Source organism: Phyllobates terribilis, unplaced genomic scaffold, assembly GCF_046119375.1.
Source record: "Phyllobates terribilis strain yellow unplaced genomic scaffold, ASM4611937v1 Scaffold_7__3_contigs__length_470593459, whole genome shotgun sequence".
Lineage (NCBI taxonomy): Eukaryota > Metazoa > Chordata > Amphibia > Anura > Dendrobatidae > Phyllobates > Phyllobates terribilis.
The window spans coordinates 466,422,681-466,446,255 of NW_027362767.1; positions in this window are offsets into that span (position 1 = coordinate 466,422,681).

Genomic DNA, 23,575 nt, shown 5'->3' on the forward strand with positions numbered 1-23,575 from the left:
AAGAAACCATTGCAGAAGAAAATACATAAAAAGGAATGGCTGATCTTTGCCAAAGAGTACCTTGACAAACCACAATCCTATTGGGAAAATGTTCTGTGGACAGATGAAACAAAAATAGAGCTTTTTGGCAATTCAAAGTAACAGTTTGTTTACAGATGGCGCAATGAAGCTTATAAGAAAAAGAACATCTTACCAACAGTTAAACATGGTAGAGGTTCCATAATGTTGTTGGGTTGCTTTGCTGCGTCTGCTACTGGAGGCCTTGACCGTATCACAGGTATCATGAAATCAGAGAATTAGTAAGAGATTTTATAGCAAAATGTCTTACCCAGTATAAGAAAACTTGTTTTGAGTCGAAGATCATGGGTCTTCCAGCAAGATAATGACCCAGAGCACACATCCAAAAGTACACAGGAATGACTGCAACAGCAGAATAGTGAATGCAGCTCTAGAGTATAATATAGATGTAACTCAGGATTAGTGATGAACGAGTACTAAAATGCTCGGGTGCTCGCTGTTCGAGTCAAGCAAATTGGAATGCTCGAGTGCTCGACCCGAGCAACGAGCCTAATGTGAGTCTATGGGAAACTTGAGCATTTTTCAGGTGCCCGGTCTGCAGGGGGCCTAAGAATTGCCCAAATCGATGGGAACAGTACTCAAATGACATGGGAACAGCATAGGGAAGACCCCTGGAAGCATTTCTGACTTCCAGGTCACTGCTGTCAACAACGTGGTCAGAGTATTACTCCACTTTTACGGACTCAGAATAAAACATACAAAAACAAAACCGAAATGGATTTTCCTGGGAAAAATGGGAAGAAACATCCTTTCCAGGATAATGACTTGTATACAAGGCAAAATAATTAACCAAACCCAAAAATGATCCAAAAAAGGATAATGTGTGCAAGTGGGTAAATAGCAGGCTGAGTGATAGAAAGCAGAGGGTGGTTATCAATGGAGTAAGCTCAGGGGGTGTCAGGGGGGGGCCTCAAGGGTCTGTCTTGGGCCCTATATTATTTAATATATTTATTAATGATCTAGTGGAAGGGTTGCATAGTAAAATAGCAATATTTGCAGATGATACTAAACTTTGTAAAGTAGTTAATACAGATGAGGATAGGGCACAGCTACAGGAGGATTTAGATAAATTGGGGAGTTGGGCCCAAAAATGGCAAATGGGGTTCAATGCCGATAAATGTAAGGTCATGCACATGGGAAAGAAAAACAGCAGTCACCCATACATATTAAATGGGAAACCGTTGGGGAAATCTGACATGGAGAAGGACCTGGGCGTCTTGGTTAACAGCAAATTAAATTGGAGTGTCCAGTGTCAGGCAGCAGCTGCGAAGGCAAATAGAGTCATGGCATGCATCAGAAGAGGAATAGGGGCATATGATGAGAACATTGTTCTTCCTCTGTATAAAGCGCTGGTAAGGCCGCACTTAGAATATTGTGCACAGTTCTGGGCTCCGGTGCTCAGGAAAGACATATTGGAGCTAGAGAGGGTACAAAGGAGGGCGACTAAGGTAATAAAGGGAATGGAGGGACTAGAATACCCAGAGAGGTTGTCAAAATTAGGCCTATTTACGTTGGAAAAGAGAAGGCTTAGGGGAGACCTCATAAACATGTATAAATACATCAGGGGGCAGTACAGAGATCTCTCCCATGACCTGTTTATACCAAGGATGGTGACAAAGACGAGGGGGCACACTATGCGTCTGGAGGAAAGGAGGTTCCTGCACCAGCATAGAAGGGGATTCTTTACGGTCAGAGCCGTGAGACTCTGGAACTCTCTGGGAGAGGAAGTGGTGATGTCCAACTCACTTAATGAGTTCAAGAGAGGCCTGGACGCCTTTCTTGAGAACAATAAAATTACATCTTATGCTTAGTGATAGTTAATTAATCCACGGATTTAATCTGACTGCCAGATTGGAGTCGGGAAGTGAATTTTTCCTCAATGATGTAAACTGGCCTATACCGCATGTTTTTTTTTGCCTTCCCCTGGATCAACGCTGCGGAATAGCTGCAGTGCACAAGAAATAGGCTGAACTGGATGGACGCTTGTCTTTTTTCAGCCTTATAAACTATGTAACTATGTAACTATCCCCCACACCTTGGGCTATGTTCACATGTAGCATTCTTGATGCATTTTTGCACTTTTGCATTGCTTTCAACGGTGAAAAATACATTTATCAGTAAATGAAATTTTAACATTTAATTACCTTATCTGGCCATGTGCTGTGTGACACATCATCAGACACATCCTGTTTCATTTATGATGGAGGGACTCTGAAAGTCACAAAGCCTATTTTTATAGGGCCATCAGGTGGCCTTTACTATTCTTAAAGAGCCAGCAGTCAGCCCTCACTATTGTTAGAGGACTATCAGCTTGCTATTATTTGTTGTTCCCATTATTAAGGAGCGGAACTCATATAGTGTTATAGTTTATGCAGTGACTGCAAGGGCTGCCCAAAATTGAGAAAACCCCCAATACCCTTTTGAAGAGATATAGAGGGCCCGATTTAAAAAAAATTATTTCCCACTATTAAAGAGAGGGTCTCCTATACTGTTATTGCGTATGCAGTGACTGAAAAGGCTGCCAAAATTTGGGAAAAACCCCAATACCAATTTGAAGAGAATGAGAGGAGGGCCTCAGTAACAAAATGTTCCCATTATAAAGGAGCGGTTCAGCTATACAGTTATTGTGCAAGCAGTGACTGCAACGACTGCCTAAATTTTTAACGCATCCCAATATCCCATTAAAGAGACATAGAGGAGGGCCTCAGTAAAAAAAAAATGTTCACATTATAAAAGAGCGGGTCTCCTATACTTATAATGCCCATGCACTAAGTGCATGGGCTGAAAAACATTTACCCCTGGGGTTATACATGAACATACGGGCATCATAAACACCCTTAAAAAAATTATGTGGGTGTTGCATCACGGACCACGGTCACCCTGGTGATATGTTGGTGGAGGATGAAGATAAGGAGGAAGCGTATACCCATGTGTGGGTGTGAAGAGGTGCATGGGAATAGACATCCCAAAAAAAGACACTGGATTTGAGTTTATTTTACGCTGCTATCATTCGGTGTTGTTGAGAAGTCTGGCCCAATCCAGCTCTTGTTCATTTTGATAAGAATCAGCCTGTCAGCATTTTTGGTTAACAGGCGGATGCACCTATAAGTTATAATTTCCCCGGCGGCACTAAAAACCCGCTCTGATAAATCGCTGGCGGCAGGGCAGGCCAGGACCTCCAAGGCGTATAGAGCTAGTTCATGCCACATGTCCAGCTTGGATACCCAATAATTATAAGGCACAGAGGAATCACGGAGGACGTTGGTATGGTTGGCAAGGTACTCCTTTAGCATCTTTGTAAAATTATCCCTCCTAGTGAGAGTACCACGTGCACCAGGGCCTATGTGATGGGAGGGTCTGAGAAAAGTCTCCCAGACCTTTGACAGAGTTCCCCTACCCAGGGGTGGGATTCAAATTTTTAACAACAGGTTCTGTGTTTGTGTGTAGGAAAACCACACCCATTTTGAAAACTACACCCTTTTTAAGCCACACACATTTACACACACCTTTTCCTCAAACATATACAAGTAGGGGCGCAGTCAAACAGTAAGCCGAGGTATCTAATTTTACCACAAAAAAATGGGGAAACGTATTGACTCGAGGATAAGCCTACGGTGGGAAATGCAGTAGTTACTGGTAAATTTCCCCATCCTGGTATGTATGGCACCCCTCATCCCCAATCCTGGTACGCGTGGCCCCCTTATCCCCCAATCCTGGTAGACGTGGCCCCCTCACCCCCCTCCCAATCCTGTTATGTATGGCACCCCTTATTCCCCAATCCCGGTGTGCATGGCCTCCTTATCCCCCAATCCTGGTATGTATGACCTACTCATCCCCCAATCTTGTTATGTATGGCACCCCTCATCCCCCAATCCTGGCGTGCATGGCCTCCTCATCCCCCAATCCTGGTATGTATTAAAGCCTCCTCATCCCCCAATCCTGGTATGCGTGGGCCCCCTCATCCCCCAATACTTGTATGTATGCCCCCTCATCCCCCCAATCCTGGTATGCATGGCCCCCTCATCCCCCAATCCTGATATGTATGGCACCCCTCATCCCCCAGTCCTGGTATTCATGGCTTCCTCATCCCCTAGTCCTGGTATGTATAGGACCGCTCATCCCCCAATCCTGATATTTATGGGCCCACTCATCCCCCAATCCTGGTATGTATGGCCCCTTCATCCCCCAATCCTGGTATGTATGGCCCCCTCATCCCCCAATCCTGTAAAGTATGGCCCCCTCATTGCCCAATCCTAGTATGAATGGTCCCCTCATCACCCAATCCTGGTGTGCATCAGCTCCTCATCCCCCAATCCTGGTGTGCATGACCTCCTCATGCCCCAATCCTGGTATGTATTACCTATTCATCCCCCCAATCCTGGTATGTATGACACTCCTCATCCCCCAATCCTGGTATGTATGGCACCCCTCATCACCCAGTCCTTGTATTCATGACTTCCTCATCCCCTAATTCTGGTATATATGGCTTCCTCATCCGCCAATCCTGGTATGTATGGCCCCCCTCACACCCAATCCTGGTAAGTGTGGGCCTGCTCATCCCACAATCCTGGTATGTGTGGCCCCCTCATTTCCCAGTCCCGGTATGTATGGCCTCCTCATCCCTCAATCCTGGTATGTATGGCCCCCTCATATCCCAATCCTGGTATGCACGCCCCCTCATTCCCCCAATCCTGGCATGCATGCCTCCCCCCATCATCCTCCGCTGCTGCAACCTCCCTCCTCCCCCGTTGCTATGGAGCCCCCTGGCTCACAGGCCCCATAACAGTTGCATGGCCTGCCGCCATTGGCAGAATGCCACTGAGTCACTGAACCGGACCGCGGTTCTGGATCTCCCTGGTTCGGGGAACCGGCTGCTCTTCTAACAAGCAGTTCCATGGAACAGGGGAGAACCGGCTGAATCCCACCCCTGCCCCTGCCTTTGCTGGATCATATTTGCGTCTCTCTCGCCTGTACTCATTGGTTGTCCAATGAACTGTGATCTCAGCTGCCAGCGTTTTCAGATGGGAATTTTTTTAATAATTCCGCAACAAGGGCCTTCTGGTACTGCCCCATTTTAGTAGACCTGTCTGCAGCGGGAATGAGAGATAGAAAGTTCTCCTCGTAGCTTGGGTCTAGAAGTGTCGCCAACCAGCAATGACTGTCACCCAAAATTTGTATAACGTGAGGGTCACAGGAAAGGTAGCGTAACATAAACTTAGCCATGTGAGCCATACTGCTAATAGGCAAGACTTTTGTGTCCTCACCAAGAGGATGACTGACCATGCTCTCCTCCTCATACTCCTCCTCCTCCCCATACTATTCCTCCTCCCTCTCTTCAGGCCATAGACACTGAACAGGCGGTATGTACATTTGTGCAGGTTGTACAGTCTGTATTGCAGGAAAGCAGCTCCTGTTCTTCCTCCTCCTTTTCCTCATTGTCATCCAATCCACATTGGGATGAGATGAGGCTGGGCTGTGTGTAATCACCCTGTATGGTTCCTTGCTCCATCTCATCGTGCTCCACCTGCAATGCCTCCTCTTTAACTGTGAGCAGCGATCATTTCAGAAGACAGAGAAGTGGGATGGTGACACTAATTATGGCGTCATTGACGCTCACCATCTTGGTGGAGTCTTCAAAGTTTTGGAGGACTGCACAGCTGAGCTCTTTTGCGGAGGCTGAACTGAATGTCATGTGTCTAAGCATGCTGGTGGTGGTCAGGCTGGTAGTTTTGCTGCCCCTGCAAATGCTGGCCTGGCAGGTGGTGCAAATGGCCTTTTTGGGGATATCTCAACAGTCTTTAAAAAAACCAAACTCGGGAAGACCTAACAGTTGTACTGGCAACTTCCGTCATGTTGGTGTTCCGGGGAACAGTTGCCAGCCTTGTGTCTGTGGCTACCACACTGCTTCTTCCTGCCTGTTGTGGTGCTACACCTCCCTCCCCCTGTGTGCTGCTGTCCTCGCTCTGCATGTCACTTTTGCCAGGTTGGGTCAGTGACATCATCGTCCACCACCTAGTCTTCCACTTCTGCTCCCTGGTCCTCCTCCTGACTTTCTGGAAATTGTGTCTCATCACCATCATCCACCTCTTGTGACAGTAATTGCACTTTCCCACCATTGCCTTTGTGTGACTGTGGCTGCTCAAATATATGGGCATTGCTACATGCAATCTCCTCTTGCCCTGCTCGATTGGCCCGAATCTATAAATGGAAAAGTGAACAGCTCTTCGGAGTGTCCAAGTGTGGGATCAGTTTTCTCCGTGCACTCGGCATACTGGAAGGAAAGAGGATCAGGGTGAGGAATATGCGGTCCAGACTTGACCGTGTGGGTGACAGGGTGGTGGTGGCAATGTGACTGGAAGCATTATCTGCTATCCAACCAACAACCTTTTGACACTGCTCTGGGTTCAATAGTGATGTGCTGCGGCTCCCTAGTATTTTGGACAGGAAGGTAGGGCGACAAGATGTGGGTGCTTGATGTGACACAATTTCAGCTTGCCCACTGCCTCGGCCTCTGCATGCACCATCACCATCACGTCCACTTCCCGGTCCCTTGCAACGCGCCTTGCCCATTTTAAATGGAGGATAATATTTTGCACGGTCCCTACAAATTGCTGGATTTGTACAGCAGTAATATGTGATACGTCTGACGGACGCCCACGGTTTCAAATACCAGCCTTGTAGCTTCCTATTATTAACAGCGACCACGTGTGAATAGCTTCAGTGATGCACTGCTGCCAAACTGTAAAAGGAGGATAATATTTTGCATGGTCCCTACAAATTGCTGGATTTGTATTGTAGTAATATGTGTTACGTCTGACGGACACCCACGGTTTTAAATTCCAGCCTTGTAGTTTACAATTATTGCCAGCGACCACTTGTGAATAGATTCACTACCAAACTGTAAATGAAGGATAATTTTTTGCATGGTCCCTACAAATGGCATTACTTTTATCACTGTAATATGGGATCACGTCTGATGATGGAAATGATCTGACTGTATTCTGCAGTGCTAACAAGCAAATGGAGCAGTAAAATGTTGGACTCTATTACTTTTTAAGAAAATAATCAGGATTAAAAGCAAAAAAATAAAACCCTGATATCTAGTCCAATGGCTATCTGTAACAGGCAGCAGCAGATGGAACAAGCAATGGACACTGTTGTGCTGTATAGTGTTCACAAATTTCTCTGCCTGCCTAACTCCTGTTATCACCACTGAATATATGCAGCTGGATTAGTCCTCAGAAGGACTGTTAGTTCATATGGATATGTATCTTGGTGTGGAATACCTAATACCTAACTATTACACCGCCAATTCTCTCCCTCGCTCAGCAGCAGCTCTCCCTACTGTCTGAAGATTAGACTGTGATGAGCATAGGGTCACCAGTAGTGATGAGCGAGCATGCTCGCTACTGCTCGGTGCTTGCCCGAGCATCTCACTGCTCGAGATGCTCGGCGCTCGCCGAGTATTTTTGGGGTTGCTCAGCGGGAGCTCGGGTCCCCTCCCTGCATGTTTGGCGCTGCTTAGAGCGCCAGTCAACATGCAGGGATTGCCTGCCACTCATTGTTATGCCGCAGCCATGTTGGTTGTGGCATTACAGTAATTGGCTGGCCGCACAGCGTCATCAGGTCTATATCAGACCTGGCACCGTCATGCTCGTCCCAGTAACTCCGGAATCAGGCAGAGTAGGGAGAGGTGCTCCTGCGTCAGGGAGAGATTTGCTGGTGTATTAGGTAGTGTAGGGAGAAAAACCGTACATTACACATATCCATTTCAACTAACAGTCCTTCTGAGGACTAACTAATCCATCTGCAGAGATATCAGGCAGGCAGGGTGTATAGGCAGGCAGTGTATATAGGCAGGCAGGCAGTGTATATAGGCAGGCAGTGTATATAGCAGACTGCAGTGCATATAGCACAAGAGGTTCCATTCCAATTCTGCCTTCTCTGCTGTTAGATATTTCTATACAAAGGCCCAGGTCTCAGGGGCCAGGAATAACTTTTTTTTGGATCTTAAGCCTCATTATTTGCTTAAAAATCAATCCAGTGAATGCCGTTTTTCTGCGCCATTTGCTTGTTGGCACTGCAGAAAACAACCAGGTCCTTTCCATATTACAGCGCTGGAAATCCAGCTATTTAAAACTCTGTTTTCTCCATCACACGGATCACATATACGTTGTCAGAAAAAACTGCCATTTCTGGCCTCCATTAAAAATTTCCTTTAGTGTGTCAGTGAAGCAATTCCCACCAGTTTGCTGTTCAAACTACTTACCTACAGGCCAGGTATTTAAAACTCTGTTTTCTCCATCACACGGGTCACATATAAGTTTGCTCCAAACTCAGTCATTTATAGTGAGCGTTGAAGATACTGTCCTCCATTTAAAATGGGCAAGGCAGGTGGCAAGGGACGGGGAACTGGACGTGATGGTGATGGTGCATGCAGAGGCCAAGGACAAGGCTGTGGGCAAGCTGAAATTGTGCCACAACAAACACTCACATCTTCTCGCCTGACCTTCCTGTCCCAATTCCTAGGGGACCGCAGCACACCACTATTGAACCCAGAGCAGTGTCAAAAGGTTGTTGCTTGGATAGCGGATAATGCTTCCAGTCACTTAGCCACCACAACCACCACCCTGTCTTCCACACGGTCAAGTCTCAGGACCGCATATTCCTCACCCTGATCCTCCTTCCTCCCACCATGCCGAGTGCCCAGAGACAACTGATCCCACATTTGGACACACTGAAGAGCTGTTCACTTTTTCATTTATAGATTCGGGCCTCTCACCCGGTCCACTTGAAGTGGGGCAAGAGGAGATCGCGTGTAGCGATGCCCAAATATTTGAGCAGCCAAAGTCAGATGACGGCGACGGTGGGAAAGTGTCACAAGAGGTGCACGATGATGAGACACAATTGCCAGAAAGTCAGGAGGAGGATCAGGGTGCGGAAGTGGAAGACGAGGTGGTGGATGATATAGTAACTGACCCAACCTGGCAGGAGGACATGCAGAGCGAGGACAGCAGCACACAGGGGGAGGGAGGCAGAGCACCTCAAAAGGCAGGAAGAAGCAGTGTGGTGGCCGCAGACAGAAGGCAGGCAACCATTCCCCGCAACACCAACACAAAGGAAGTTGCCAGTACAACTGTTAGTTCTTCCCGAGTCTGGTTGTTTTTTAAAGATTCTGACGATATCCCCAAAAAGGCCATTTGCACCACTTGCCAGGCCAGCATCAGCAGGGGTTGCAAAACTACCAGCCTGACCACCACCAGCATGATCAGGCAACTGGCAGCAAAGCACCCACCTTTGTGGGCCAAACCCCAGGGTCCAGGAACAGTGTCTGCAGGTGGCACCATTGCTTCTTCCGCTGTTGTGCATGCAAGCCAAACCCCTGTCCATAGTGGATGCGAAGATGCCTCCTGCCCTGCACCTCTCATTGCGCACTCTCAAGTAACAACATCATGAAGCACGTCCATGTCCTTGTCCCAGCGCAGTATTCAGTTGTCCATACCCCAGTCCTTAGAACGCAAGTGCAAATATGCAGCCAACGCCTCACAGGCCACACTACTAAATTCTCACATTTCAAGACTGCTTGCGCTCAAAATGTTGCCTTTTAGGCTCGTGGAGATGGAAGCTGTAACGGGTCTGGGAGGCGGAACCTCTGAGCTACTATACAAGGGGGCGGTCCTTGTAAGGGAGCGGGTGGCGACCAGGGTAGACGGGCAGGCAGTCACAGCAGGTGACTGGGACAGTCTCTGAATGAACGGACAGGAGGTCACGGCAAGTGACCGGGGCAGTCTCTGGATGAACGGGCAGGAGGTCACGGCAAGTGACCGGGGCAGTCTCTGGATGAACGGGCAGGAGGTCACGGCAAGTGACCGGGGCAGTCTCTGGATGAACGGGCAGGAGGTCACGGCAAGTGACCGGGGCAGTCTCTGGATGAACGGGCAGGAGGTCACGGCAAGTGACCGGGGCAGTCTCTGGATGAATGGGCAGGAGGTCACGGCAAGTGACCGAGGCAGTCTCTGGATAAAGAGTTGGTACGACCTGTGGCGGCTGATGGTAGACGTGAGCTCCCAGGTGAGCAGGCGAGAGTCTCTGGATAAACGGGTGGTCACAGCATGTGACGGCGGAGCCTCCAGGAAGACCAACAGACAGGCGGCAGATGAGCGCTCCCAGGTGAGCGGGCAGAAGTCTCTAGACAGGCGGGTGGTCACAGCACGTGACGGCAGAGCCTCCAGGTAGGCTAGCAGACAGGCAGCAGATGAGCGCTCCCAGGTGAGCGGGCAGGAGTCACTGGACAGGCAGGTGGTCACAGCACGTGACGGCAGAGCCTCCAGGTAGGCTAGCAGGCAGGTAGCAGATGTGCGCTCCCAGGTGAGCGGGCAAGCTGGTCCTTAGACAGACTGACAGGAGTAGTAAGGCAGACCGTCGGACCTCAGGCAAGCAGGCAGGTAGTTGATGCGCGCTCCCAGGTGAGCGGGCAAGCTGGTCCTTAGACAGACTGACAGGAGTAGTAAGGCAGACCGTCGGACCTCAGGCTAGCAGGCAGGTAGCAGGAATATCGGGCAGGAAACAGACAGCAAACTGGCAGGACTCTGGCAGGAATCAGGCAGGTAACTGGCAACGGGACCTGAGGGCTGAAGCAGAGTAGTGAACAGTGCAACAACATTGCTCAGGCACCTCCATTTTGGAGGAGGTGCCTTATATATGGTGAAGTCCTCCGGCCATTGGCCGGGGACTCCTTAGGACGGCGCGCGCGGCCCCTTTAAGAGGGAAGAAGCGCGCGCGCCCTAAGCACAGTGGCCGGGAAGGAGCGCGCGCTGCCAGCAGAGCGGGAGGAGGACACCGGGCTCGGAGCAGAGAGGTGAGGGGAACAGCGTCCCTGCTTAGCAGAGGGCAGGGACGCCGACGCTACAGTACCCCCCCCTTTAGGCCCCCCCTTTTTTAGGCCAGACAGAAATTTAGCTAGAATGAGAGGGGCATGGATGTTCTCCCGGGGCTCCCACGTTCTCTCCTCAGGACCAAACCCCTTCCAATCTACTAGAAAAAAGGTCTTTCCTCTTACCCTTTTGGTGGCAAGAATGTTCTCTACCTCAAACTCGTCCTCAGCAGAAACCGGAGCAGGAGGCGTACCTGTAGACTTGGAAAAAGAGTTAAGTACCACAGGTTTGAGGAGAGATACATGGAAGGAGTTAGGGATCCGTAAGTTGGCCGGGAGTTTCAATTTATAGGCCACCGGGTTGATCTGACTGATGACCTCCAGAGGACCGATGAACCGAGGCCCTAACTTATAGGAAGGAATCTTGAGCCGGACATACTTGGACGAGTGCCAGACCTTATCCCCTGGACGGAATTGAGGAGGATCCAGACGTTTTTTGTCGGCATGTCTTTTCATACGCTCGGATGACAGAAGGAGTGCGGACCGGGTACTTTCCCATGTGGAGGAAAATTTGTTAACAAGAGATTCCGCAGCCGGATTGTCCACCGAGGTGGAGACGGGAAACGGGATCCGAGGATGCTGACCGAAGACTACAAAAAACGGGGATTTGGAGGAAGATTCACTCTCGTGATTGTTGTACGAGAATTCGGCCCATGGCAGGAGATCCACCCAGTCAGAATGGTGGGCATTAACGAAGTGCCGGAGGTAACAGGTCAGGATCTGATTGATCCGCTCCACTTGACCATTAGACTGTGGGTGGTAAGCGGAGGAGAAGTCCAGGGTGAAGTGTAGCAATTTACAAGTGGCTCTCCAGAAACGAGAAATGAACTGTACCCCACGATCCGACATGATGTGACGGGGCAGGCCATGAAGACGGAAGATGTGGCGGATAAAGTCTTTAGCCAGCTCGGGTGCAGATGGGAGGCCTGGCAGGGGAATGAAGTGAGCCATCTTGGAAAAGCGGTCAGCGACCACCCAAATGACCGTACAACCGGCAGAGACGGGAAGATCAGTTATGAAGTCCATCGCTATATGCTGCCAGGGGGCAGCAGGTACTGGCAGAGGAAGAAGGCGACCGGCTGGCAGGTGTCTCGGAACTTTGTTGCGGGCACAGGACACACAGGCAGAAACAAAGTCTATTACATCCTTGCGCAGGTTAGGCCACCAGTAGTGCCGGGAAATAAGCTGTAGGGTCTTTTTCTGACCGGCGTGGCCAGCTAGTTTAGACGAATGACCCCAGTGTAGGATCTTCTCCCGATCAGGTACCGATACGAACGTCTTACCGGGAGGGAGACGATTTAGACTCACGGGAGCCACCTGCATTTCTCTGGCGGGATCGATGATATGTTTAGGTTCTTCCTCGAGATCAGATACCAGAAAGGATCGGGACAAGGCGTCTGCTTTGATGTTCTTGTCAGCCGGGCGAAAATGTAGAACAAAATCAAAGCGAGCAAAAAACAAGGACCACCGGGCTTGGCGCGGATTAAGTCTCTGGGCATGCTGGAGATAAGCCAAGTTCTTGTGGTCAGTGTAAATTATTACCGGATGAAGAGCCCCCTCGAGTAGGTAACGCCACTCCTCCAATGCCAGCTTGATGGCCAAAAACTCTCGGTCTCCTATGGAATAATTGCGCTCAGAAGAGGAGAAGAGTTTGGAGAAGAAGCCGCAAGTTACCATCCTCCCGGAAGAAGATTTTTGAGTAAGTACAGCTTCGTCTGACAGTCTGGCTCCGACAAGGGGGTCGCTATACACCGCGAGCAAACTGCAGACTCCGTATTCCCTGCACCGCCTGTTAGCCATGTGGAGACATACTCTTCTTACCCGTAAAGTGTTCGGCAGCGCCATATACAGCAACTTGAGGCCAGACTTAGGACTCTGGAACAAGCTGCCCCGGTGGCTGATATCACTGCAGTAGCTACCCAGGCAGCTTCTCAGGTGGCCAATCTGGATAACACGGCCACAGCAAATGCTGCGGCAGCTGCAATCGCCCCATTACCCCAGTTTGCCCTTCCGGAAAAATATTCTGGCGACAGCAGATCCTGCAGAGGTTTTATTAATCTGTGCTCCATTCAGTTGGAGATGATGGAGGCACGGTTCCCCTCTGAAAGGGCCAAAGTGGGTTTTGTCATCTCGTTACTTTTTCACAGGGCCTTGGAGTGGGCTACACCTCTGTGGGAGCGGAGTGACCGGGTAGTGGCTAATGCGGGTCCCTTTCTTACAGCCCTAAAAAATGTTTTCCTAGGTCCTCAGGTCACGCATGATAGAGCTCTTAAGCTTCTTGCATTGGTCCAGGGTTCGGTCACCGCCAGCCACTATGCCATCCAGTTCAGAACCTTAGCGGCTGAATTGGATTGGTCTGAGAGGTCTTTAATCACGGTGTTTTGGAAGGGTCTGGCGGGACATATTAAAAATTCTCTATCTACCATAGAGATTCCAACCTCCCTGGAGGAGTTAATCTCTCTCGCTAACCAAATAGATTTGAGTCATGCAGACCACAAGTTAGAGCTGGAGGTCCCCAGACCTCAGTGTCGGTTGGCACCTTCATTCTCTAGACCCATTTCCAAACCCGCGACTCCCGACCCGGAGCCTTAGGCTATGGATATATCCCGGACTGAGTCTAGCCCCTCTCGTTCCCGACCTGCACATCTCTTGGAGTACCCCATTAATAAGGTTCCAAGCAGTCGGGAAAACGAGTGTATCTAACTACCATTGGAGGAGGTGTGTTAGATTCCGGGGCTCCTTCCTCCAAATTATTGTATAAGGTGACATTGTTCTTCAGAACAACCACGGTTACTCCCAAGGCGTGGGTGGATTCTGGCGCCGATGGCAATTTTTTGTCATCTACGCCATTCCTATGGAGTTACTGCCAAAACCAATGAACATTAGGGTAGTCAATGGTTCACTACTGGACACGCAAATCACCCACCAGTCGATTCCCCTCACCATGTCGTTTCCTCAAGGTCACTGGGAGGTTATCTCCTTTCTTATTATTCCTGGTGGATTAGATGAGGTGCTATTGGGCCTTCCATGGTTACGTTGTCACACTCCACACATTGACTGGAATACGGGGAGAATTTCTTCCTGGAGTGAGAATTGTGTGTCTCAGTGTATGGCTACAGCCACCCAGAGGGTAGTCTCTGAGCCTTCTACCGACTTGGCCGCCCTCCCTGTGCAATATCAGACTTTTGCGGATGTCTTCCCCAAAAAGGCTGCCGACACTTTACGTCACCACCGACCGTATGGCTGTCCTATTGATTTGGCCCCCGGCACAGATCCTCTGTCTGTCCCCGAGACCAAGGTCTTGTCAGATTATATCAAAAAGAACCCTCGGGTAGACCTTTTGTCCCGGGCCATGGATACGGCTGAGGACGATGACGAGCCCAGGCTTTCGGGAAGTATGCGGATGGTGGCTCCAGTATCCTTAAACCAGGTTCCTTCTGCGAGGACGTTCGTTCCCCCTAATCTACAAACTGAGGTGCTCTCCAGGGCACATGCCCCTAAGATTGGAGGTCATTTTGGGGTCAAATGTACTACAAAGTTTCTTCACCTGTCGTATTGGTGGCCCCGGTGGCGCCAGGACGTTAAGAAATATGCTCTAGCGTGTGTCTCCTGAGCGAGAGATAAATCATCCCGTCAAAGTCCAGCTGGTCTTCTCCACCCGTTACCCGTGGCGGATTCCACAGATCAGACTCTGCTCCTTCTGAATAATGGCCAACATCCGCGCATTCCGGTTCCTATGCCAGTTCCCTCTATGGAACCTGGGGTCAGAGATTTGGCTCTGGAGGCGCAGGAGGTTTGGGACCATAACCAGGATGCTATATTGGCCTCCAAGAATCGGATAAGAGAGTCGGCTGACACTCTTCGTCATCAAGCTCCCGTATTCTATCCGGGTGACAGAGTGTGGCTCACGTCTCGCAAAATTAAAGTACGCAGGGAATCTGCTAAGTTTGCCCCCCGCTTTATTGGTCCTTTCAAAATTTTGGCCCAAGTAAACCCAGTAATGTACCATTTACAGTTACCACGACACCTGAAGAGTCACGACACTTTTCATGTGTCGCTCCTTAAGCCCGTTCGCCTGATAAAACTCGCTGAACCCCAACCTGCTACAGACACCAGGGGTGATGATCTCGAGGTGCAGGCTATTATGGGGTCTAAAATGGTTAGTGGAAAAAAATGTTACCTAGTACACTGGAGGGGCCATGGATCTGAGGATTGTTCCTGGGAACCGGTGGACCACATTCATGCTCCCCTGCTCATTGAGGAATATGAGCATCAAGTGGAGGGGGATTTTAGAAGGGAGGATAATGTTAGGCGTCAGGTGTTTTCTGGATCCGAGATGGGTTCAGAATCATCAGTTGATTCTGTGGTCTCCCGTTCCGGTCCAGCTGGGGCAGATGCTGCTCAGCATCGTCATCAGTCCCAACGCCTAGCTGGTGCACAAGATGTACAAGTTGTCTCTCAGGTCTTTGTTACTAGCAACATGAAGGATAGGTTGCGGAGGGAAACAGGGCTGCTACAGCCTAAGTCCAGGATACACTGCACTGAGCATGCCCGTGACATGGAGGACCATGATTGGTGGTTTGGGAGTCAGCTGATCCGGTGACCAGCCACAGCCTGATTGGTCACGGGTGACGTCACCAATAATGCGACAGTGGGCAGGGCTTAATCTTTAAATAGCCCGCCCACAAACATGGCGGCGCGCTCTGATCATTGAGCTGAGATGGTGTTATTATGTGAACACTTGGTTGTTTGGGGTCCATGTGTGCTATTGATATTATAGCTTCTGACAGGCAGGTTTAGGGGGGATAAGCAGCCTTAGATGGAGGGAGGCAGGTAGCTTTGTCTGACAGTCTGGCTCCAACAAGGGGGTCGCTATACACCCCGAGCAGACCGCAGACTCCGTATTCCCTGCACCGCCTGTTAGCCATGTGGAGAGATACTCCTCAGTCCGGTAGCACGCCGGCTGGGAGCACGTATATGCCGGCGTGAATCACACACGCATCCTAGCGCCTGCTGCGTAGTCCCTGTGCAGTAAACAGGGCTACGGATACATTATTTGTCGCACATCTCTCGTGCAGTTAACGGAGATAGTGCGAATCCCTATTCCCGTTCCGGTGTGCAGTAACACGGAAGGGATTGTTATTTCAGTTGGTTGTTTTACCTTCTTACCCGTAAAGTGTTCTGCTGCAGTCCTCCAGGCTGCATCGCGGACCCCGGGTTCGGTTGTTTTCCATTATTAATAAAGTTGTTTGCAACCGTCCCCTTAACAGTATCAGACACCAGGGTCTTGCTGAACATGGCTGACAACCAGCAACTGCAGCGCCATATACAGCAACTTGAGGCCGGACTTAGGACTCTGGAACAAGCTGCCCAGTGGCTGATATCACTGCAGTAGCTACCCAGGCAGCTTCTCAGGCGGCCAATCTGGTTAACATGGCTGCGGCGAATTCTGCGGCAGCTGCAATCGCCCCATTACCCCGGTTTGCCCTTCCGGAAAAATTTTCTGGCGACAGCAGATCCTGCAGAGGTTTTATTAATCTGTGCTCCATTCAGCTGGAGATGAGGAGGCACGGTTCCCCTCTGAAAGGGCCAAAGTGGGTTTTGTCATCTTGTTACTTTCTCACAGGGCCTTGGAGTGGGCTACACCTCTGTGGGAGCGGAGTGACCCGGTAGTGGCTAATGTGGGTCTCTTTCTTACAGCCCTAAAAAATGTTTTCCTAGGTCCTCAGGTCACGCATGATACGGCTCTTAAGCTTCTTGCGTTGGTCCAGGGTTCGGTCATCGTCAGCCACTATGCCATCCACTTCAGAACCTTAGCAGCTGAATTGGATTAGTCTGAGCGGTCTTTAATCCCGGTGTTTTGGAATGCTCTGGCGGGGCATATTAAAAATGCTTTATCTACCAGAGAGATTCCAACCTCCCTGGTGGAGTTAATCTCTCTCGCTAACCGAATAGATTTGAGTCATGCAGAACACATGTTAGAGCTGGAGGTCCCCAGACCTCAGGCTCAGTTGGCACCTTCATTCTCTAGACCCATTTCCAAACCCACGATTCCCGACCCGGAGCCTGAGGCTATGGATATATCCCGGATTGAGTCTAACCCCTCTCGTTCCCGACCTGCACATTTCTTGGAGTACCCCATTAATAAGGGTTCCAAGCAGTTGGGAAAACAAGTGTGTCTAACCGCCGTTGGAGGAGGTGTGTTAGATTCCGGGGCTCCTTCCTCCAAATTATTGTATAAGTTGACATTGTTCTTCGGAATAACCACGGTTACTGCCAAGGCGTGGGTGGATTCTGGCGACGATGGCAATTTTTTGTCATCTACATTTGCCCAGAAATACGCCATTCCTATGGAGTTACTGCCAAAACCAATGAATATTAGGGTAGTCAATGGTTCACTACTGGACACGCAAATCACCGACCAGTTGATTCCCCTCACCATGTCGTTTCCTCAGGGTCACCGGGAGGTTATCTCCTTTCTTATTATTCCCGGTGGATTAGATGAGGTGCTATTGGGTCTTCCATGGTTACGTTGTCACACTCCACACATTGACTGGAATACGGGGAGAATTTCTTCCTGGAGTGAGAATTGTGTGTCTCAGTGTATGGTTACAGCCACCCGGAGGGTAGCCTCTGAGCCTTCTACCGACTTGGCCGCTCTCCCTGTGCAATATCAGACTTTTGCGGATGTCTTTCCCAAAAACGCTGCAGACACTTTACCTCGCCACCGACCGTATGGCTGTTCTATTGATTTGGCCCCCGGCACAGATCCTCTGTCTCTCCCCGAAACCCAGTTCTTGTCAGATTATATCAAAAATAACCCTCGGGTAGACCTTTTGTCCCGGTCCATGGATACGGCTGAGGACGATGACGAGCCCAGGCTCACCATTCCTTCGGGAAGTATGCGGATGGTGGCTCCAGTGTCCTTAAACCAGGCTCCTTCTGGGAGGACGTTCGTTCCCCCTAATCTGCAAAATGAGGTGCTCTCCTGGACACATGCCCCTAAGATCGGAGGTAATTTTGGGGTCAAACGTACTACAAAGTTTCTTCAATGATCGTATTGTTGGCCCCGTTGGCGCCAGGACGTTAAGAAATATGTTCTAGCATGTGTCTCCTGTGCGAGAGATAAATCATCCCGTCAAAGTCCGGCTTGTCTTCTCCAGCCGTTACCCGTGGCGGATTCCACAGATCAGACTCCGCTCCTTCTGAATAATGGCCAACATCCGCGCGTTCCGGTTTCTATGCCAGTTCCCTCTATGGAACCTGGCGTCAAAGATTTGGCTCTGGAGGTGCGGGAGGTTTGGGACCATACCCAGGATGCTATATTGGCCTCCAAGAATCGGATGAGAGAGTCGGCTGACACTCTTCATCGTCCAGCTCCCGTATTCTATCTGGGCGACAGAGTGTGGCTCACGGCTCGCAATATTAAAGTACGCAGGGAATCTGCTAAGTTTGCCCCCCGCTTTATTGGTCCTTTCAAAATTTTGGCCCAAGTAAACCCAGTAATGTACCGTTTACAGTTACCACGACACCTGAGGAGTCACGACACTTTTCATGTGTCGCTCCTTAAGCCCGTTCGCCTGACAAAACTCGCTGAACCCAAACCTGCTACAGACACCAGGGGTGATGATCTCGAGGTGCAGGCTATTATGGGGTCTAAAATGGTTAGTGGAAAAAAATGTTACCTAGTACACTGGAGGGGCCATGGATCTGAGGATTGTTCCTGGGGACTGGTGGACCACATTCATGCTCCCCTGCTCATTGAGGAATATGAGCGTCAAGTGGAGGGGGATGTTAGAAGGGGGGATAATGTTAGGTGTCAGGTGTTTTCTTAATCAGAATCATCAGTGGATTCTGTGGTCTCCCATTCCAGTCCAGCCAGGTCAGATGCTACTCAACATCTTCGTCAGTCCCAAAGTCTAGCTGGTGCACGAGATGTACAAGTTGTCTAGCAGGTCTTTGTTACTAGCAACATGAAGGATAGGTTGCGGAGGGAAACAGGGCTGCTACAGCCTAAGTCCAGGATACACTGCACTGAGCATGCCCGTGACATGGCGGACCGTGATTGGTGGTTTGGGAGTCAGCTGATCCGGTGACCTGGCACCGCCTGATTGGTCGCAGGTGACGTCACCAATAATGCATCAGTGGGCAGGGCTTAATCTTTAAATAGTCCGCCCACAAACATGGCGGCGCGCTCTGATCATTGAGCCGAGATGGTGTTATTGTGTGGACGCTTGGTCTCCACGTGTGCTATTGCTGTTATAGCTTCTGACAGGCAGGTTTAGCGGGGGATAAACAGCCTTAGATGGAGGGAGGCAGGTAGCTTCATCTGACAGTCTGGCTCCGACAAGGGGGTCGCTATACACCCCGAGCAGACTGTAAACTCCGTATACCTGGCACCGCCTGTTAGCCACGTGGAGAGATACTCCTCAGTCTGGTAGCACGCCGGCTGGGAGCACGTATATGCCAGCGTGAATCACACACGCATCCTAGCGCCTGCTGCGTAGTACCTGTGCAGTAAACAGGGCTACGGATACATTATTTGTCGCACATCTCTCGTGCAGTTAATAGAGATAGTGCGAATCCCTATTCCCGTTCCGGTGTGCAGTAACATGGAAGGGATTGTTATTTCAGTTGGTTGTTTTACCTTCTTATCCGGAATGTGTTCGGCCGCAGTCCTCCAGGCTGCATCGCGGACCCCGTGTTCGGTTGCTTTCCACTATTAATAAAGTTGTTTGCAACCGTCCCCTTAACACAGTCATTACTGGTTGGTGACACTTCTAGACCCACACTACAAGGAGAACTTTATATCTCTTATTCCTGAGGCGGACAGGTCTACAAAAATGGGGCTGTACCAGAAGGCCCTTGTTGCGGAACTATTAAAAAAATCTTCCATCTGAAAACGCTGGTGGCAGAGGTCACACTTCGTTGGACAACCAAGGAGTACAGGTGAGAGAGACACAACTTCAATCCAGCTGAGGCAGGGGAACACTGTCAAAGTTCTGGGAGAGTTTTCTCAAACCCTCCCATTGCACAGGCCCTGAGGCGCGGGGTACTCTCACAAGGAGTGCAAAGTTTGGGAAGATGCTGAGGGAGTACCTTGCCGATAATACCAACGTCCTCTGTGATTCCTCTATGCCTTATAATTATTGGGTATCCATGCTGGATACATGGAATTAACTGGCTCTCTATGCCTTGGAGGTCCTGGCCTGCCAATGTTTTTCAATCTGAAACAGCTTCTCAGTGGGAGTTGTATTTCACCACAGTCATATTCTTTTGCTCGGTGAAAGGACTGACATAGAGGGAAACCGTATCTACTCCAGATGTCATTTCTCCGTCACCAGGTTCCGCCCATTGTCACACACGACCATGCCTGGCTGTATGTTCAGCGGTGAGAGCCACAGATCAAGCTGCTGTGTTACAGCTTTCAACAACTCTGCAGCGCTGGACAGTTTGTCACCTAAGCATTAAGCATGTTATCTTCAGCACAGCCTGTTGCCGCTTGGCCAAGGCAGTGCTGCAATGCTTTCAGCTTGTGACTGATGTGGTCATTTCGGAGATGGAGGAAGAGGTGCAGGGGCTGAACAATGTCATTACATTGAGGTTACATTGGCGAGTCAGTTTTTATACTAAAGAAAGATCCTACTGTTTTTTTTTTTACGTTATTTTTTAAGGCAAATGCATTCACCGGGAAATGTCATTTTAACATTTTACAAACTTATTTGGCAATGTTATGTGTGACACATCTTCAGACACATCCTGTTTCAATGATCATGGAGGGACTCTGAAAGACACATACAGCAGGGCCATAGTAATGAGTATGACATGTTCCCATTAGAAAGGAGTGAGTCTGCTATACAGTTATAGGGTATGCAGTGAGTCTAACGGCTGACCAAATTTAGGAAAAACCCCACTAAGAATTTAAAGACACATAGAGCAGGGCCACAGTAACGACAAATTCCCATTAGAAAGGAGAAAGTCTGCTATACAGTTATAGGGTATGCAGTGAGTCTAACGGCTGACCAAATTTAGGAAAAACCCCACTAGGAATTTAAAGATACACAGAGCAGGGCCACAGTAACAAGTACGACATGCTCCCATTAGAAAGGAGAGGGTCTGCTATACAGTTATAGGGTATGCAGTGAGTCCAATGGCTGACCAAATTTAGGAAAAACCCCACTAACAATTTAAAGACACATAGAGCAGGGCCACAGTAACGACAAATTCCCATTAGAAAGGAGAGAGTCTCCCAGTGTTGGCCTGTCCAGTGAATGCAAGGACTGCCAAAAATTTGGAGCCACTTTAATGCCCCTTGGAAGAGACGTGGAGGAGGGCCTCATAAAAAAATGTTCCCATTACAAAGGAGCGGGCCTCCTATACTTGTAATGCCCATGCACTAAGTGTATGGGATCACAAACATTTAACCCTGGGGTGTATACATGAACATACTGTATAATTTTTTTTTATGGGCATCATAAACACCCTAAAAAAAATGATGTGGGTGTTGCATCACGGACCACAGTCACCCTGGTGATATGGTGGTGGATGATGAGGAGAAGGAGGAGAGCAAGAGCAAATAGCCAAAATCAGGAAGCATATACCCATGTGTGGGTGTGAAAAGGTGCATGGGAATACACCTCCCAAGAAAAGACACTGGATTTGAGTTTATGTTATGCTGCTATCATTCTCTGGTGGGACTGTCCAACCCTGCTGAGAAGCAGTCCTGGCTAAGAATAGTGTGTGGGAAGGTTACTGGACACTCTATGACTGCTTTTTTACTGAGGTTGAAACCCATGCAAACATGGGGAGAACATACAAAGTCCTTGCAGATGTTGTTATTGCTGGGATTTGAACCCAGGATCCCAGCGCTGCAAGGCTTCAGTGCTAACCACTGATCCAATGTGCTGCCATTCACCCTCTGGTATCTAACAGGCTGGAGTAACTTGCATCTACTGCCACTCTATCTTCCGTTCCTTTGTGAGAAACTAATTTATTTGGGCAGCCACTCAGTCTACCAAATAAAATTCCTGAGAAGGAAATTGGGGAAGCCTTTGCTACTGGTACTGGGGGCAGTGTTAATACCATGGCGTCGTACCATAGTTTACTGGAAATATTCCAGGCTGGTAGAAGGCAAGCAAATTCCCACAGAAAAGTACCAGCAGTAATGTTCACCCGCGCTTGTAGAAGGCGGAGACAACACCAGGAGAAATAGTGGTGGCTGGGGACCGAGTATGGACCCCCGGCCGCCGCCATGAGGTTGTGGACAGCTTCTGCCTACACGAGCCTAGAAGGCCACATTTCAAGTGAAAGCAGCTTTAGAGGACTTCCTGTGAGAAATGACAGCTGGGTGGATATGGTTTCCCAAGACCTTTCACCGAGCTAAAGAATATGGCTGTGGTGAAATACAACTCTCAGCAAAAAAAGCTGTGTACTGGCTCCGTACCGTCCCTGGCCACATTCACCTGTCCACATGTTTGTAGTTAGGCGATCCTTCCCAGTAAGTGCACTGGGGAGGGCACGGGTAATGTTGTGGGACCCGTGCTTGTGGAAGACGGAGACGACACCGGGAGAAACAGTGGCAGCTGGGGACCGAGTATTGACACCCTGCCACTGCCGTCATGAGATCATGAAAAGCTTCCGCCTCCACGAGCCTAAAAGGCCACATTTCAAGTGCAAGCAGCTGTCAAAAATTTGGCAGCATAGTATTGCAGCCTGTGGGTTGGTGGGTGGCTGGCTGCATACTTGCGCTTGCATTCCAAGGAATGGGGTAGGGACAACTGAACGCTGCACTGGGACAAGTACTTGGATGACTTGGACAAGTCTGCAACAACAGGTGCATGGCGGGAGGAATCTTCGCATGCGCCAAGGATCTCTTATGATGGGCGCACTTTTAGCCAGTGACCTGAGAGTCAGAGATGCTTCCAGGGGTCTTCCCCATACTGTTCCTATGTCTTTTCAGCACTGTATGCATGTGTCTGATGATGTGTCACACACCACATGGCCAGATAAGGTTGTAAAATGTTATGACATTTCCTGGTGAATGCATTTGTCTTGGTTGAAAGCAATACAAAAGTGCAAAAATGCATCAAAAATGCTACGCGTGAACATAGACCAAGGTGTGGAGGAGTATTTTTGTTTTTGGTTATTTATTTTGCCTTATATACAAGTCATTACCCTGGAAAGGATGTTCCTTAACATATTTCCCAGGAAAATCTATTTTGGTTTCGTTTTTGTATTTTTTATTGTGAGTCCGTAAAAGTGGTATAATACTCTGACAACGTTGTTGACAGCAGTGACCTGGGAGTCAGAAATGCTTCCAGGGGTTTTCCCTATGCTGTTCCCATGTCATTTGAGCACTGTTCCCATCGATTTGGGCAATTTTTAGGCCCTTTGCAGACCGCCAGGTGGAGCCACCTGAAAAATGCTCGCGTTTCCCATAGACTTACATTGGGCTCGTTGCTCGGGTCGAGCACTCAAGCATTCCAATGTGCTTGACCTGAGCAACGAGCACTCGAGCATCTTAGTGCTCGCTCATCACTAGTCACCAGGTCTTATATACACCTG